At 44.1% G+C, this 16,627-nt stretch overlaps 1 protein-coding gene and 1 long non-coding RNA gene across 8 annotated transcripts in view; one reads left to right on the top strand and one right to left on the bottom strand.

The window, feature by feature from the left end:
• Window positions 1-7,301, bottom strand: part of NAV3 (neuron navigator 3) — an 840,967-nt gene extending 833,666 nt beyond the window's left edge. For 5 of the 7 annotated variants that reach the window (XM_053252192.1, XM_053252184.1, XM_053252193.1 and 2 more), the window contains exons 1-2: window positions 7,007-7,301; window positions 5,883-6,120 (exon numbers count right to left, since the gene is read on the bottom strand). The gene's annotated coding sequence lies outside the window, so the exon portion shown is untranslated. Of the gene's footprint in view, window positions 1-5,882; window positions 6,134-7,006 lie in introns of those variants that run through there. The other 2 variants (XM_053252186.1, XM_053252188.1) reach the window with 2 other exon arrangements.
• Window positions 7,302-8,854: 1,553 nt separating this feature from the next.
• Window positions 8,855-16,346, top strand: LOC128326087 (uncharacterized). The gene is made up of 2 exons (XR_008307843.1): window positions 8,855-10,081; window positions 10,538-16,346. It is a non-coding gene; the product is annotated as an uncharacterized LOC128326087 (long non-coding RNA).
• The last annotated feature ends 281 nt before the right edge of the window (window positions 16,347-16,627 follow it).

Raw genomic sequence — 16,627 nt, 5'->3', positions numbered from 1 at the left:
CAATGTTTGAATCTGAATTTAAAGTGCAGTTTGATATTCTTTCTGTACAGAGAACCTAATTTTTCATTGACCACTAACCAGCAAGCAATTCAAACCACATGACAATCACTGTGTTTGCATTTCATGGCTGGGTTGTGGGCAGTTAGCCTAGACGTGAGGGCCAGGAGAGCTAGGTAGGCAAGCCAAAGGTCAGGCCAGGTAATCCAATAGGAGCCAAGAATAACAGCAAACTGGATTTCGAAGCAAGCAAGAGCACAAGTCAAGTAGTAGGAGAAATGATCAGAAAAACATGGGGATCAAGTGATTTGAATACTGAGGCAAACAGGCTGGTTTCATGTAGCAACTTCTCATTCCCTTCATATTTAAGGAGAGAGCCAATGATAGACTCATGTGGTGTGGCTAGGCCAGAACTTTGGGTATGCTATGTAGTGACTTGCCACAATGGTCAGCAGCAGGTACATGAAGTCTTAAGACTGGGGAGAACCTGACACTGTGTATTGCTCTGTCTGCTTAAGTTCTGATTCAAACCAAATTCACAGCACATGGGAAGGGTTCTAGGGGATCTCAAAAGTGATTTGTTTTTTCTTGTTTCTCTGGAATGCGCTCCCTGATGAAATAAGAGCCTTCCATCTCTGACAACTTTTAAAAAATCTTTAAAGACACATTTTTTTCACCGAAGCTTTTTAACTAGACTGTGGTTTTAAATTTGTTTTACAGCATTTATTTCTGTTTTAACTTTTTTATGTTGCTGTAAACCACCCAGAGATGGAACTTTAGGGAGGTGTACAAATATAATAGATAGATATGCCATATTGGCATGTAAGCACCTGTACACTGAATCTCTTCCCTGGTGTGTGCTATCTTTCTTTTGACTCGTTGACCAGCTGGCACAGCCTTCTGTCTGCTCTTTATGTGGTTCTGCTCTGTCCCCTTCTGTTTTATCTGAATCCTTTACACCCTCGCACTTTAAAGGATGGCATTTGCCAAACCGGATACTGCCCAGCACCTGCTGGCTATTCCCCAGGCATCATTTTAAAAACTGCTCTGCAACCTTTTTTATTTTAAGTGCTAGCAGCCTGGTTCCATCTTGGTTCAAGTGCAGCCCGTCCCTTTTGCACAAGACTTGCTTGCCCTCAAATGTGTCCCAGTGCCTAACACATCTAAACCCCTCCTTCCAGCACCAACGTCTCATCCTTGCATTGAAACCCCTCAGCTCTGCCTGTCTCACTGTACCTGCATGTGGAACAGGTAGCATGTCTGAGAATGCTACCTTGGGGGTAGCCTGTAGGCTTCCAGTGGCATCTGGTGGGCCACTGTGTGAAACAGGATGCTGGACTAGATGGGCCTTGGGCCTGATCCAGCAGGACTGTTCTTAATTTTTAAAAAATGCTTAATAAGCTTAAATTAAAATGCAGATCTTACAGGTTTAGTGTGATCCAGTGTAATTCATTGGTATGTTTTAATTTTGTCTCTGTCTTGTGTCTAACAGGAATTTACAATTTTAAAATTAAATAGAATTAATGCCCAGTCTAAGTTTTTTCCCTGCACAAGCAGAATTTCTGAGAAACTCCCTCTAATAATGTCCATCCCTGAATACAGAGGTGGGGAAATGCCAGCCTCCCTTTTAAGGCATAGGGCGGGTGGGGGAATGACCTAGCACAGAAGAACTAGCTCCTGCTAAATTCAATGGTGTGTGCAGCCTCCTCTCAGGAGTCAGTGTAAGTGCAACTCAAAATATAATATTTATTTATCTATCTATCAAATTTGTACACCACCCCAAACTTTCATCTCTGGGCGGTTAACAATAGCATAAAACAAGTTAAAAACATATACAAAAACTTAAAACAATTTAACAATTTAAAAATTGACCACAGATTAAAACCTAAAACATTTAAAAAGCTGAAAAAGCTTGGGTGAAGAGGTGGGTTTTCAGATATGGAGAGGATCGTATCTCAGTAGAGCACCAATTCACAGGGTTGTTGTGAGGAGAAACTCAAGTATGTAGTACACCGCTCTGGGCTCCTTGGAGGAAGAGCGGGATATAAATGTAAAAATAAATAAATAAATAAATAAATAATTCCACAGTCTTGGGGCAGCAATGGAGAAAGCCCGTCCTCGTGGCCACCAGCAAGTTGGCGGCAACTGGAGACGGACCTCTCCAGATGACCTCAATGCACAGTGGGGCTCATAATGAAGAAGATGTTGTCTTAAATACCCAGGGCCTAAGCTGTTTAGGGGTTTTTAAGTTATAACTAGCACTTTGTATTTTGCCCAGAAACCTATTGGCAGCCAGTGTAGCTCCATCAGCAAAGGAGTGATGTGGTCTCTCCAAGATGAACCAGAGACCAACCTGGCCGCCGCATTCTGTATCGTGCCACCACCTGTGCCACAGATTGCCTAGCCTGTTCTAAGGGATTAAGTTCATCTCTTGATGCCAAGAGAAGAAGCTGAGAGAGGCCTGAAGAAGCTGAGAGTAATATGCAGCATTCTTTCAGGACATTGCAGAGGCATTCCACTTGCATGCCGACAGCTTATCAGCTCTTATAGAGAATGAAGAAGTTGGAGCAGGAAGTAACAAATAATTCCTTAGAATAGACCTGTTTTTCAGGGGATCAGTTGAAATTTCTGATTATGAGAATATGTCTGTAGCTGAAAACACTGCGGTAGCATACTATATATGTCCACAACTTCTAATTATTCATGCCTGAACAATGGCTCTCTAGACATACAGATAGTATCAGTCAGTGTATCAAAGCCCAATCCTAAACATAGCTGCTTGCAAAGCTAGTGTAATGGCATATTCTACAAGATTGTGCTAACATGTTAGTCAATATTCACTTTCTAAGCACCTATTTGCTGACTTAGCAAACCTTAGTGAAAGGAGCCAAAGTGCAAACTTAGCTTCTTACATGAGAACAATTCTTTTCCAGAGACTTTGTAGCTGCTTTAAATAAGACACTGGATAACATTTTGCATTTGTGATTTTATTTATTTATTGGCTCTATAACTTAACAGTATTTAATTTAACGAATACTAACCTTTTCCAAACGCTGTTTTACATTTACAGTTTCTCATCATACTTTATTATTAAGGACAAACAGGATATATCCGGGTGGATAAATGCTGTTATAAATCTATTTGTAATTGTGCTAATTCTGGTCTAAGATGCCACTGGAGAATTATTATGGGATGCCTTCTTTTTCACATGTATGGCTCTGGAACATGCAAACACCACAATTCTATTTCTCAAGCACAATCCATCAGCAATGCTTTTCATAGGACCCACTGAAATGAATGGATATTGAACAAGAGTATATTTCATTTCAGTGAGGCTTGCAAAAGAGAAAGCCCTAGTGGAATGAATCTGTTTTGGAAGCAGAAGTACACCTAGGTAATTCTGGAGCCTGGACCTAAAGGCCTTTGGAGCCCCCCACCTCCACCTACAAATTAAAGCACAAATTAAGTGTTTCTTCAATCAAAGCAAAATCTTTATGGTGATATTATTTCCTCAGTCTCAGCATCATCATGCTCCACTGGGTGACAAAACCACCCAGGATTAAAGGGGGGGGGGCAGGAGCTGTGGATGCCCTGGACTTGGCCCCAAAGTCCAGGGGTAAGAGTGCCTCTGTCTGGACAAGGCATGTTTTAAGTTCTACAGCTTACATCTATATTTCCAGCAATCCTTCCACTGTCAGCACAACTTCTATTGCAGATCTCAGTGTTTAGTATTTACATCATTAAGCAACCCAGATGCTTAATAATTTAGATATAAATTATTCCAATGTGACATAGATTATTTTCAGCAAGAAAATGAAGATATAAAATACCAATATACTGTGCACTAGTATTTTATATCTTCATTTTCTTGCATAAAATAGTCATAATAAGATTGGATGATTTTATAACTGACAAAATCTACAGGTTATGGCTGTGATCCTTGCTGTATTTAATGTGTTTAAGACTGAGGAGATAATATCACTGTAAAGATTTTGCTTTGATCTAGAAATAGGATGGGAAGCACAGCACTGACTGCAAAGGGGTGTGGGAGATTTGGGGCAACACAGCAACCCCTGCATTTGGAGCACGCCTACATTTCTGCTATTGGTATCAGCCATTTACAGCTTACTGCCAATGACTACCTAGAGCTATGTTGCTGCAAGTGTTTGATTACAGCATACCTAACTGTACAGTTATACTACTAAAGTATGACCTACAAGTCATACTTTTAAGTATGATACAACCAGCACTGCACAACAGCAAATGCAACCAACACTTAAGCTGGTTTTAAGGATAAGATTCTGGTCAACATGGAGATATGCCAATTTGTTTAGATATTGTGAGTGCATTGGTGCAAGGCATAGTATAGTCAACAATAACAACAAGAAGTATTTATATATTGCTTTTCAACAAAAGTTTCCAAAACTGTTAACATAGAGCAGGCCTGCTCAAGCCCTGCCCCCTAGCTGCCCCTGGACCACAACTCCCACAATCCCCCACCAGAACAGCCAACAGCCAGGGACCATAGGAGCTGCAGGGCCAACACCCACAGGAGGGCCAAAGCCGAGCAGCCTTGACATAGAGAAATAACAGACAAACAAACCAAGATGGATCCCTGTCCTCAAAGGGCTCACAGAAACGTAAGACAGACACCAGCAACAGTCACTGGAGGAATGCTGTGCTGGGAGCGGATAGGGCTGGTTACTTCCCCCCTGCTAAACAAAGAGAATGTCCACATTTAAAAGGTGCCTCTTTGCCCAGTTAGCAGGAGTTCCTCTATAGTGAGTATAGTCCCATACTCTATAGTGTCCTTTCTTTAGGGGGGGGGGGTATTTTCAACTCAGTATTCAAATGAGAAATTGATTCTTGGTGACCTTAACAAACAAGCAGGAGCAAGCAACTGTCTATGCTTATTAATGTCCTTCTGTAACATGAGGGCATTTTTAAATTGGAGATGACCGATGGCTTATTTTGAGCATGCATAGGTTCCCAAACCAAAATGCTAGAGAAAATCAAATCTGAATATGCAGTAGGGAGAATAATTTTATAAATCTGTATTCAAAAGTAGTTCTAAAATGAATAGAATCAAAACCACAGATCCACCCCTGGCTCTAGGGCATGATATGATGAAATCTATGCATCTTCCATTAGGGCGTTCATGTAGTTTAATCATTTGTGTGATATGCTAGTCTTTGTCAAAAATTCTTAATTGGAAGCAGCCTTTTCACATGCCTCTAAGAAATTATGGCGCTCAGTCCCATTTTTGCTTTTCTTTTTTCATTAGCTGAAACTTAGACTAAACACTCTCAAATTCCCCTCTGGGACAGCTCTAGATGAAGGCCTGGCTGTGTCAGAGTGAGGTTAATATGATGGGTTGACAGTCCAAAGGTGCCTCTATTCTAGGCAATCTTTATTTAGTCAAGCTAAAAAATTCAACAGTCTACAGAATAGAAAATACTGCAGTAGGCCAACATCCAAGTGAGAGGAAGGCAGGCAGAGTAAGACAAAGCTAGGGTCACAGAGCAGGAAGAATAGCTTAACAAGCAGCAGCTGATAGAAATCTTCTAGTTCAAGAATTCCCAACCTTGGGTCCCCAACGGTTTGTTAGACTACAGTTCCCAATATCCCAAACCATGATAGCAGGCCATTGTGACTGGAGATGATGGATACACTGTAGACCAGGACTGCTCAACTTCAGCCCTTCTGCAGATGTCAGCTACTTACCCACTGTGGCTGGGGATTATGGGAGCTGTAGTATAAAAACAGTTGGGGGGCCAAAGTTCAGCACGTCTGCTGTAGACCAAGAACAGTCAGGGACCCAGGGTTAGGGAATAATTTATAGGGGAGACTTTTATAGGACAGTGTGGTTTGAGTCACATGCCTACCTGATCAGAGTTGTGGGTAGAAATCCTGATGTGCCTTTACTCTCCACAGTTCCTATTCTTGGACAGCCTTTAACTGGGTGTGTAGTTGCTTCCAGGGCTAGACAGCCCATGGGCTTGCTGGTCTGAGTCAAAACTTAGTGTCTGTCTTGGTCCTGCCATTGGCCATGGTGATTTACTTGAACAACAAAACATGGTAGCAACAGGCATCAGAGCATGCTTGCTTCAATTCAGATGGCCACTGCAGTCGAAGAGAGTCAAGTGAAATTTAATTTGAATACCATAATCTGTCTCAATGTTACCATAACTAGTTTACAACAGCAATCCAAAAAAGCAAGAAAAATACATTAACACAATAAATTACCTCACATGATAAATCACTAAACAAACAGCTCAGTATACAATTAACTTTATGTAACAATTCAATGGACGCTGACCACTCAAGGGTCACATAGTTAAGTGTTGCAACTTGCAAAGAGCGAGTGCAGATACTATCTATTCACAATTATACCACTCTATGCTAAGAGCATGGTGGAATGAAGAACATAATCAGAATGTTTAGAACATCAGTGTAAATATTTATGTACATCAAAAAATTAAATATATGAGCTGTGGTCCTGCTATACTATTTTGTACTCTTGTTAATTTGTCTTCTGCTTAAATCAAGTAAAATGGTTAAAAGCTTACAATTTCATGTGTTCAATAATTAATCACATTTAAGCAAAAGTTAGCAAGCATTCCTGCTATTAATGCTACTATCAAGAATGTTCTGCAGTTAACTTTTGACCCCAAATAGAAGTCAGATTATCAGCTACAGGAAGCCAGTGCCAAAGTAAAACTTGGTAGTATACAGGGAAGCTAAACTATACTTTTTTTAAAAAGACAATACATTATTAAATAGGAAATATGGCATCTAGAATATTGGCATCCTACATGAAAGATCCTCTAAAATGGGAAGGGATGCATTCTGAACAGAGTTCAGCTTCAAGCACCATGCCTATATGCTTAATCCTTATGCCAATACAAGCAGTCCCCAAGAGTTTGGGCACTGATTAAAAGCCTTATCCAGTCCATTCATGCAGACCTAGCTTTTCAGTGGAAGCCAAACCCTACACCACAAAACTTACTCTGCTGGGTTTTCAGAGGAGGCAGAGTGCTGGGGGTACAAAAGTGGCAACATCTGAAGACTGCCTAAATTAAGTTTCTGCAAAGCAGCAGGTGTGGCAAACCAGGGCTATGAGCAGTCAAAATCACACCTTGCCTTCTGTTCCACCAGCTCTCTGTCTCATCCACAAACATGTAAACCTGAGCTTGAGGTGCAAAAGCACCACAGACTGCAGTAACGGAGTAGTTGTCAGCTGATTGTCCCGGCCAATCGATCCCTGGCCTGAGAGCTTGCTCAGTTTGAGCAACTTGTTGCTTTGAGGAGAAGTACAGACTCCTGGTAACTTGCTTGTCTTCATGCCCCTCCCCAACTGCCATCTTGACCTTTGGCCTGGCTCTGACCACACCCTTACATCTGACCTGCTTTCCCCCCAACTTGACCTTCAGCCAGACTCTGGTTATTTTCCTGACTCTGGCTCTTGAAATGCTGATCTGCTTTCTCAAGACTGTCTGCTTTGGATCATGTCCAAAGATGCATTTTTTTAAGCCTGGATTTTAGTAATCTTTGAATGTTTTAAATAGTTTTAAATTGCTGTCTTAACAGTTTGTTTTATTTTGTCTTTATTGTCTTTATTTTTGTGAACCACCTAGAGCCTTTGGAGTCAGGTGGTATATGAATTGAATTGAATTAAATTAATAAATAAAATAAAAGTCCTATTCTCTGTCCCTTGGGCCAGCAACCTGCTTTGTTTTCTCAGCACAAACGAATCTTGGCTGAGATATGACAGTTTCCCAGAGTGTCACAAAACTGGAGTTCCAGTAAACTATTTTTCAGTGGTGGAGAATGAACTTCACTTTTTCATTTGTAAAAGAGCACACACAAAGACATGCTGATATTTCGTAATAATTCTGATCTATCCAAATAGAGCATAATAGAGCTACTACTTACATTTAAAGCATCTGAAGACTAGAGACTGGCATCGTTATCCTCAACATTTGCAGCAGTACATCTGGCAGCATGTTTTGCTGTCCCCATCAGCTTATTGTTGCTTGAGCTGGTTTGCATGAGACATGAGGAGATATTTCCTCCACCCATTTTCTTAAGTGCATTTACTTTTTGTGTGGCACCATTTCTGAACTGGGCATCACTCCATGATGAATAAACAGCCCTGCCCTTCAAAACAGACTTGGACACAAGGGTTTAGGTATAATTGAGCAGATGGGTTCAAAGAACCTGGGCCACCCAGCTCCTGAGGGCCACCCAGCTTGTGAGGGCCCCCCAGCTCCACCCCTCCCTATTTTCTTCATTATCTCCCTTGCTCAGAGGGTCCAACACAGGCATCCTCTTCCCTAGCTACACTCTGCTTGGACACAATGATCTGTGATTCAGTGTGCACCAATACAACACCATTCAAAACCCAATATATAACAAATGCATTGTGAATCTATTAGTGAAGAATGGGAAAGCCTTGAATGAACAACTGTTCATCAGTTAAGATGGAGTTGTTAATCTGGCATCCTACTCTTGAAGAGCATACACAGCAATTAACCTATATCTGTGAATTACAACATGTTACTGTGTGCTGGTTTTCTTTTTTCTTTTCTTTGCCAGAATACATGGTAAGTACCTGAATAAGTACTACATCTTGGTTCTCAGCAGATTGTGCATATATTTTTCAGTAGCTATTCGCTCTTTTGTAGCAGTTTTGTGCAGCTGATGTCTACTGCTCCTTGTTCTCAGTAGCAATCAGCACTGCATCCATTAAGTGGAGCTTGCAGTAAGATACACAGCATGGATTTGTGAACATTGTCCATTCCTGGTGTGATGATGAACATATTAGTTGCCCAAGCATTATGCTTTTAGTGACAGAAGCTCTGCCCATGTTGTTGTGGTTTGGCATGGCTCGGAATAATGAATCTTATTAGCAGCTATTGTTTCCTTTGGAAATTACTTACTATACAGAGCAGGTATTAGAGATGGATTCGGTGTAATAACTATATGTGCATGCTAGATGTCACTCTACAAGATCCAAAATATGAAGAGATATGGATTGTGTGTGTACACATCAAATACACTGCAATATAATGTTATGTGTTTTAAAATCTGTCTGCTAGTCTGTCAGCCTTCTCTTCCTGAAGAACTTTGTGTGAGAGAGGTACTATCAGAAGCAGAGAGGAAAGGGGAAACTGTTGCTTCTGTCATGAGAACATCCCTTGAATGTCCTAGGAACTGCAGCAGGGAAACACAAAGGAAGGCTGAGTATACAGGTCTGCATGCTTTTGTACCAAGTGTGGACACTTCCCCTATGCCCACAAATATTTACAAGAGTAGATGCTCCTAGTAAAGATTAGAATTAAAATTTAATTAAAATATGATAAAGTGAAAACTATATAACTGGGTAGCAGGGGCAGCAGTGCAGGGTATGAGCTGTGTCAGGCCTGATTGATTCTTGCTGGTGGTCAGATCCTGTGCAGACGCTGCTGCACAGAACTTGGCAAAATTATGTGTTATGAGAGGGTTGCAGTCAGAGAGTAGTAGGCAGATGTAGAACTGGCTTGTGCAGCCTGTCAACCTTGTAAGTAGTGGGAGCATGAGGGTCCTGCAGATGTCTCTATAAAATAGGCAGTGTAGGAGGATGTGCTTGGTGGTTTCAACTTGCTCAGCATCGCAGGGGCACAGACATTCTGGGAAGGGAATCTTCTTGTATCTTCCATCTAACACAGCCGAAGGGAGGCGTGCAACAGGCTAGAGTGAAGGCTCTTCTGTGGTTATGGGCCTTGAGCTGCATTACATAGACAGCAGGTGCCACTATGTACTTTAGGCTTTCAGTGATAGGGAGGTTTGGGGGATTTAGGTCAGATTGGCACTCTGTGTCCATTATGCATGGTTTAAGAAGTGTCCTGGCCTGCTCATAACCCAGGGAAAGTAGTTGGTTTGGAGGAGAGCCCAAGTTATGTTAGTTTCTCCATATATGTAGTAACCTCGTTTTGTCCAGCAGAATTTTAAGATGACAGCAGCACGCCTCTGTGCATTTGGGGTAACATAGTTGCCATGGCTATTCCTGGTGCCGGATGTGTGAAAGACTCCCCCGCCCCAGGTATTTGACCTGCTCAGTTGTGTACCTGTTTATATGCTAAGAGTGTGTCTTTCATCTCCTGGCAAAGGCCATGATTTTGGTTTTATGGTAGCTTATTTCCAGATGGTCCTCTTTACAGTATTGAGCGAGGGCCCTCAGTGCTCTTCTAAGTCTTATCGAGGTCCTAGAGAGAATTGTTGCATCATCTGGGTAAAGCACAATGGAGATATGTTTCTCTGCCAGTTTGCGGGGATGAAAGTCCGGGTTGTTTAAGTGGCCCACCATGGCATTTATATAGAAGTTGAATAGAAGTGGGGCAAGCTTGCAACCTTGTTTGATGCCCTTAAAGGTGGGGTAGGCTCTTGGCAGATGACCTTGGGAATTGCATCTGACTTTCAGGGACATGCTGTCACGAAGGGTATGGCTGAGAAATAGCAGACACCGGTAGATCCAAGAGCCTTCAATTTTTTCCCACAGTTTGGCTTGCAAGATGGAGTCGAATGCAGACTTGAGGTCTATGAAGGCAGAGTACAGAGAGACTGTGTTGTGAGTGGAATATTTCTCAATTAGGTTTTGGAGTACTAGGCATTGGTCAATGGTGGATTGTCCCTCCCTGAATCCGGACAGTCTCTTAGTTTCCAATACAGGTGTCTGCAGTAGAGCTTGCTGAAATTGCTGAGCAGGCTGAAGGTTCTATAATTTCCTGGGTCATCCCTCCTACCTTTTTGAAGATGGGAACAATAATTGCTAACCCCCAGTCCCTAGGGATGTGTCCGTGCTTATCAATAAAAGTAAATAGTGATGCCAGAATGGGAGCTCACCATGCTGAGTTATTTTTTATTAGCACAGAGGGGATTAGATTGTCAACAGGAGCCTTCCCAGGTCTTAGATGAGAGATCAGATCCCTGATCTCTACAAGCGTCACTGTCGGCCAGGAAGGCTGGTCATCTATGTCACGGTTTCTCAACCACCGGCCCCTGGACCGCTGCCGGTCCACCGAGGGTTGAGTGCCAGTCCATGCCTTCTATCCACCCGCCCCCCAGCAACACTTTCTCTCCCCGCCGGGCTCCCTCCCTCCCCGCCATTTTTGCCCACCCGCTTCCTCTACCAGGGCCCGCCGCTGCCACATGGCCCAGGAGATGGCTGTGGGGTGTGTGTGAGCATTCTACCCACCCCCCGGCGGCAGCTGATACAAGAGCGATGCCGTGGCCTGCTGTCTAGCCTGGCATCGCTTCCCAATTACGAGGTGCGCTTGCGTGCCCGGGGTCGTGCACCCTGCCCCAGCCTGGCGCGCCCCCAACAAACCCAGGTAGCACACCCATGTTTCCCAAAAAAGGTCCACCGCTGGCGGCAGGGGCTGGTCGACGGGTGACCCTATGGCCAGCTGGGCTCAGCAGTGCTGATGCAAGCTGCTGACCGAGGGCAGGCAGCGTCCCAGTCTGGCATGGTGAGGCTCCAGCGCAGGCACCGGCGGCGGGGTCCAATCCATTGTGCATGACCAACAGCCAATGCAGCCCACCGAGCGAGCCACCTTCCCACTGGCTGCCTGCCCAGCAGGAGAGCGGGGAGATCCGGCGAGGGGCCGGCCAAGCCAAGTGCCCTCCTCCGCCTCTGAGCTTGGGGAACCCCCCACCTCGGCACCTCCTCACCAGCCACTTCTCTCCCCCGATGCCAATTGCCTGGCTCTGTAGCAACCTGGCAGCAGGCAGGCAGACATTCAGCAGATGAACACACACACACACACACACCCCTTTTCTTTACTTCTACGCCAGGAAAAGCTTCCCCTCCTGGTGATCACCATTCCCCTGGTGATGCTTGCTATGCCGCTTATTCCCACCACCCATACCCATTGGGGGCTAGATTTCTGCCCATGCAATTGTGGAAATGGACATTGGACCCAACCCCCCCCCCAATTACCTGATGTGCCTTGAAATCTTTTCCCATGAGTTACAGTACTGTGTGCATATACTTTATAACCCTGTGGGTTACCAAACCCTTGTGTGTGAAACTCTGGGCCTCCAGAACTGCCGGAGAACAGGGACCCCTGGAACAACGGGGAACGGACTAGGGCAGAAGGCAGGGGGAAGCAACGGGGAGAGAAAGCTCTGGGAAGGAAAGCTTTGAGGAATTCTCATCAATTATTCTTGTAAACAGCAGAGATAGAGCAAAGAGTACTTCAAATGAATGCCTGACAATGCAAATGACATTGATATGAATGATTCAGTTTCTTGGATTAATATAATTTTTTTCTTGACACTAGTGCTAGCCTCAGACCAGCACCTGTAGTGTGAAACCCACTTTCTGTGTAATACAAAGAGGAGGGATGCTTGAAAAACTACTTTTGTAAGTCTTTGCATGGTGTTGGCTTTCCCATGTGGCACCTATGGCTTTTCACATGTGGCACCTATGGCTGGAAGCCAGTGCATGTGCAGTGGATACCATGCCAGAGAGGTCCTTAGGATCACAGCCTAAGAAATCCCATACTACCATTTTTAAAAAGGCACTTTCAGTAGGAGTAAACCCTCCTGTTTAAATGACAATGCATTTTATTGTTATGTATTTTGTACAGATTTTATTGTATTTATTCTATTAGCATTTTTAATTCAATTCATTTTATTTTATTTTTATTTTATTTACAGCAATGTAGCGGTCCTTGAAACTCCACACGAAGAATTTAGCAGTCCTTGACTCCAAAAAGGTTGAGAAACACTGCTCTATGTCATGCCGAAGACATCTATGGTCCCCTACTTCACAGCTCACTGTTAGTTAGATTTATATGTCACCCTACTCCCATAGGACTCAAGGCGGCATTGGTGGAATGCAGCTGTCCAGATGTGTCAGGCCATTGCTAGGGTGATGCGCGATGATGCGCAAGAATAGGGCTGGGTCATTGGTTCTGACTGCTTGGATGAGATGTGACCAGGTGTGAGTTCAGTATGGGGTGATTCTAATACATATGACTCCGGAGCACCACCAGGAGATACACGTGGCAACTGCAGCTCTTGAGACAGAATGGGTGATATAGGAGCCCCTTTCTTTGGAGGTGCTGTATCTGTGATTCAGGGCAGCTTACACAGAAATAAATTAAAAAAGATGGAATCCTGTCCCCAAAGGGCTCACAATCTAAAAAGAAACATAAGGCAGATACTAGCAACAGTCACTGGAGGTACTGTGCTGGGGGTGGATAGAGCCAGTTACTCTCCCCCTGCTAAATAAAGAGAATCACCACATTAAAAGGTGCCTCTTTGCCAGGTTAGCAGGGGTTGTAGCAATGATGTTGATGATGGGCATGCTCCCCCATTACTTAGACCCTTGGGTCTAGCATGTGGCGACTGCAGCTCTTGAGGTGTTGCAGGTTGGGTAGGCTCCCCTTCCTTTAGAGTTGCTATCTCTGTGTGGTCTTCTTGGGGCTCTTCAGCATCAGAAGGAAGCATGCATAGAGGTTGTAGTCAGAGGCACTCTTACCCCTTCTAGGTAAGAAGAGGGCCTCCACACCCTCTGGGGACCCCCAAATCCTCTTTAGTCTGTCCCAGGTGGTGTGGCCACATTAAAAAATGTGTTTAAAATACTGTATTAAAAATACTGCGTGTGCCACGGTGTGTGTGTGTAGGGTGATTATGCTTAATGGGGGGTGGGGCTCCAAAGGCCTTTAGGTCCAGGCTCCAAAATTACCTAGCTGCACCTTTGGTTGTAGTCTTGGTGCTTGGCTTGGTTAGGTCACTGGTGGTTGTGCTATTGAGTCCTTCTGGTGTGGTCTGCAGGGGATAAGTATCCATTACATTATCACTGTCTGTGAGTTCAGAATTTGATCAGGAGAAGAGTGTTGTCAGTGACTGTGTTTGGGCTTGAACAGCCATGAGTGGCTTTTTCAGTTCTACAAAATCTAAATCTATCTGAAAATCTTCTATGACTTTCACTCTCTCCCGGCCATATAGAGTTAGTCTGCTCAGTCTGTTTGAGTTCAGCAAAGTTTGCAAGCTGTTTATTGAAGTCTAAGCTTGTTCCCCTGGACGTTTTTCACACCCAGCTTTTAATTCGCATCTCTTCTGGTATTGAGGTGTGCATTCACATATCACCAAATTTACTCCAAAGACCCTGAGATCTATCAGAGAGCCCTTCACACAATTTGGGAGTTTTGTTGCACATTAGAGTGTAGCCTGATTTATATCCGGGGTTTTAAAAACCCACTTTTTGAGTCAGTTTTGGGGGGCAACTTCGAACTCATAATAAAGTCTCGCAGAAAACCCACAGCAAAGCCTGCTGTCAGGGAACGGTCCTGGAGGTTTTTCACACATGACGTTTAGCCCACATCCCCTCCTGAATGGAAGCTGCAAGTCCACATATCAGCTGGATTAGCCCCAAAGTCCCTGCGAGCTATCAGGGACCAGTACACAACTGACTCTGCTTTTCCCCAAAGTATTGTTAAAAATTACTGCGCATTCTAGCTTGGCCCAAATTATGTTTTGCATTAAAAAATCCTCTATTTGTGACAACTTTTCTTTGAAAACCCGAGCTTTCTTGAATGCCGCAGGACTTCTCCTTTGATGTGTAGATTGGCCATTGGCGGTAATTTGCATTATGGTCTGCTCTGAGTGATTTGCAGTTGCAAGTGCTGGGGGGGGAGGGGTTGTGGCAGATTGGTTCTGCCACTCTATTCTTCCATAACCAGCTGTCAAGCTCTCTCACCTCCTCCTCTGTCTCTGATATGATTGGAGTATCTGCTGATACTCCTCATAGCCTCCCCCTGCCTTGGAGGGTCAGCAAGTTGCCTGCCCGCATTTCTGGTCTGCTGTTGGGAGCAAGACCAGCCCTGCTGTCACTGTGTGACCCCTTTCCCTGCTCACCCTTGTGGAGCGGGGCAATGCCTTTGAAGCAAAGCACCTCTGGGCTGTGAAGACCTCCCTGTGTCCCACCCGCCTGCTTGCCTTCCTTCCTCACTCTCACCCGTGGTGTGTGCCTGTTTTGTTTTTCTGGCTGCCTGCTGTGTCAGATCATGGGCTGGGGAGTGGTGGCAGAAGCAGTGACAAAAATCACTGCTGGGGCACATGAACCAGGAGGATGCTGGGGATTGACTCCCTGCACCAAGCAAGAAGCGCAGGGATGCAGCTACAGTAGCAGCAGGGGGGGCAAGTTGAAGCAGAGAAGCTTCTGCAGCCATACTCCCTCACTGCTGGGGGTCCCGGTCATGCCCTCCCTTCCAGGCAACCCCCTCCCCATCCATGCCATCACCCCCCACCAACACCCCCGCCTTGCCTACCTGGCCAGAGAGACTCTAGGAGTGCCACCGACTTCTCCCAACATCACCCACTTCAGCCCAGTCATGTGAGGGATGGAGAAAAAAACCCAGAGCAATCAGTGAGAATGCACAAAGGAGAAAGATCACGGAGTGAAGAGGGGAGCCGATGGCTATGTGAACTGTCCATCTAATTCCCCAAATTAAACTGCCTCGAAACAGCTGCAAAGTAGATTCACTCCTCAAATACCCCGAGACAAAAAGCCATGTGTGAAAAACCTCCTGGAGACATTATTTGGAAACAAATGCAGGCGAGTCATATCCAAGAGAGGGAGTGCAGCTTATGAGACTAGCTGTTCATTGGAGGCTGAAGTGCAGTGAGCAAAGAAGACCTAAGGTGAATCTGGCACCGGTGCTTCAAACTGTGCTCAGCAACTGACCAGTGGAACTCTTAAGCACCAATAGGATGTGTTCCCAACAACCAGTCCCAGTTAGTAGTTTATTGGCTGCATTTTAACAAATGGTGGTTACTACTATTGCAGAAGACAACACTGGAGATTACCAGAACATGGATGATGGTGACCACACACATACTTTCTAAGAGAGGCCACAGCTGGCACACCAGCCTCAGCTGATGGAAGACACTCTGTGCCATAGAACCCATTTGGGTCTCTAGTGACAAGCAGGCTAATTTTTGGCTAGATTGTGTGCCCTGTGTTTGCATGGGTGGACAATCTAGAATAATCTTTTTGCTTTGGTGTTGTTGTTTTTTAAACGTCTCTTATCAGTCATTGTTCCACACCAGAGGTCAGCCCAATTAAAATTTTTCCACATGCAAATTAGCTTTTAACAGTTTTCTGTTGAATAACACTACACAATACTAATTCTAATTTGCTTCCTCAGCTGAACAATGTACAAATAAAACTGCATATAATTGACATTTTCCCTGACTGCATAATACATTTTTATTTTGTTCTGTTCGTTCATTTGCATCCATCTCCTCCCTACCCTTGAAGTAGCTTTAAATAACAAATAAAATAGTTTTTAAAACCATATGTCTCTTTAAATTTATTCAGGCATTAAAAAAAACTAAAATCAATAACAATGGATTCAACAATAGCCTGAGACACTCAGCTGTTGCCTTCTCACTACATTGCATGAATAGATGGTTAGTACTTGAACACATGTAACAAGGTGTCACAATATTCATTCTCTGGGGGAAAGGACAGAAGCTGAAGATGACTGCTTTTTTCTTCTTTATTTTTGCTATTTACAAACTCAATAACAACCCAGGCATTTCACAGACCAACTGCAAAGAGGCTATTTACATTACT

This window comes from Hemicordylus capensis, chromosome 5, assembly GCF_027244095.1.
Source record: "Hemicordylus capensis ecotype Gifberg chromosome 5, rHemCap1.1.pri, whole genome shotgun sequence".
NCBI classification, from domain to species: domain Eukaryota; kingdom Metazoa; phylum Chordata; class Lepidosauria; order Squamata; family Cordylidae; genus Hemicordylus; species Hemicordylus capensis.
Note: the sequence above shows the minus strand (reverse complement) of the source record. Positions and strands in the feature narration are given on the sequence as shown.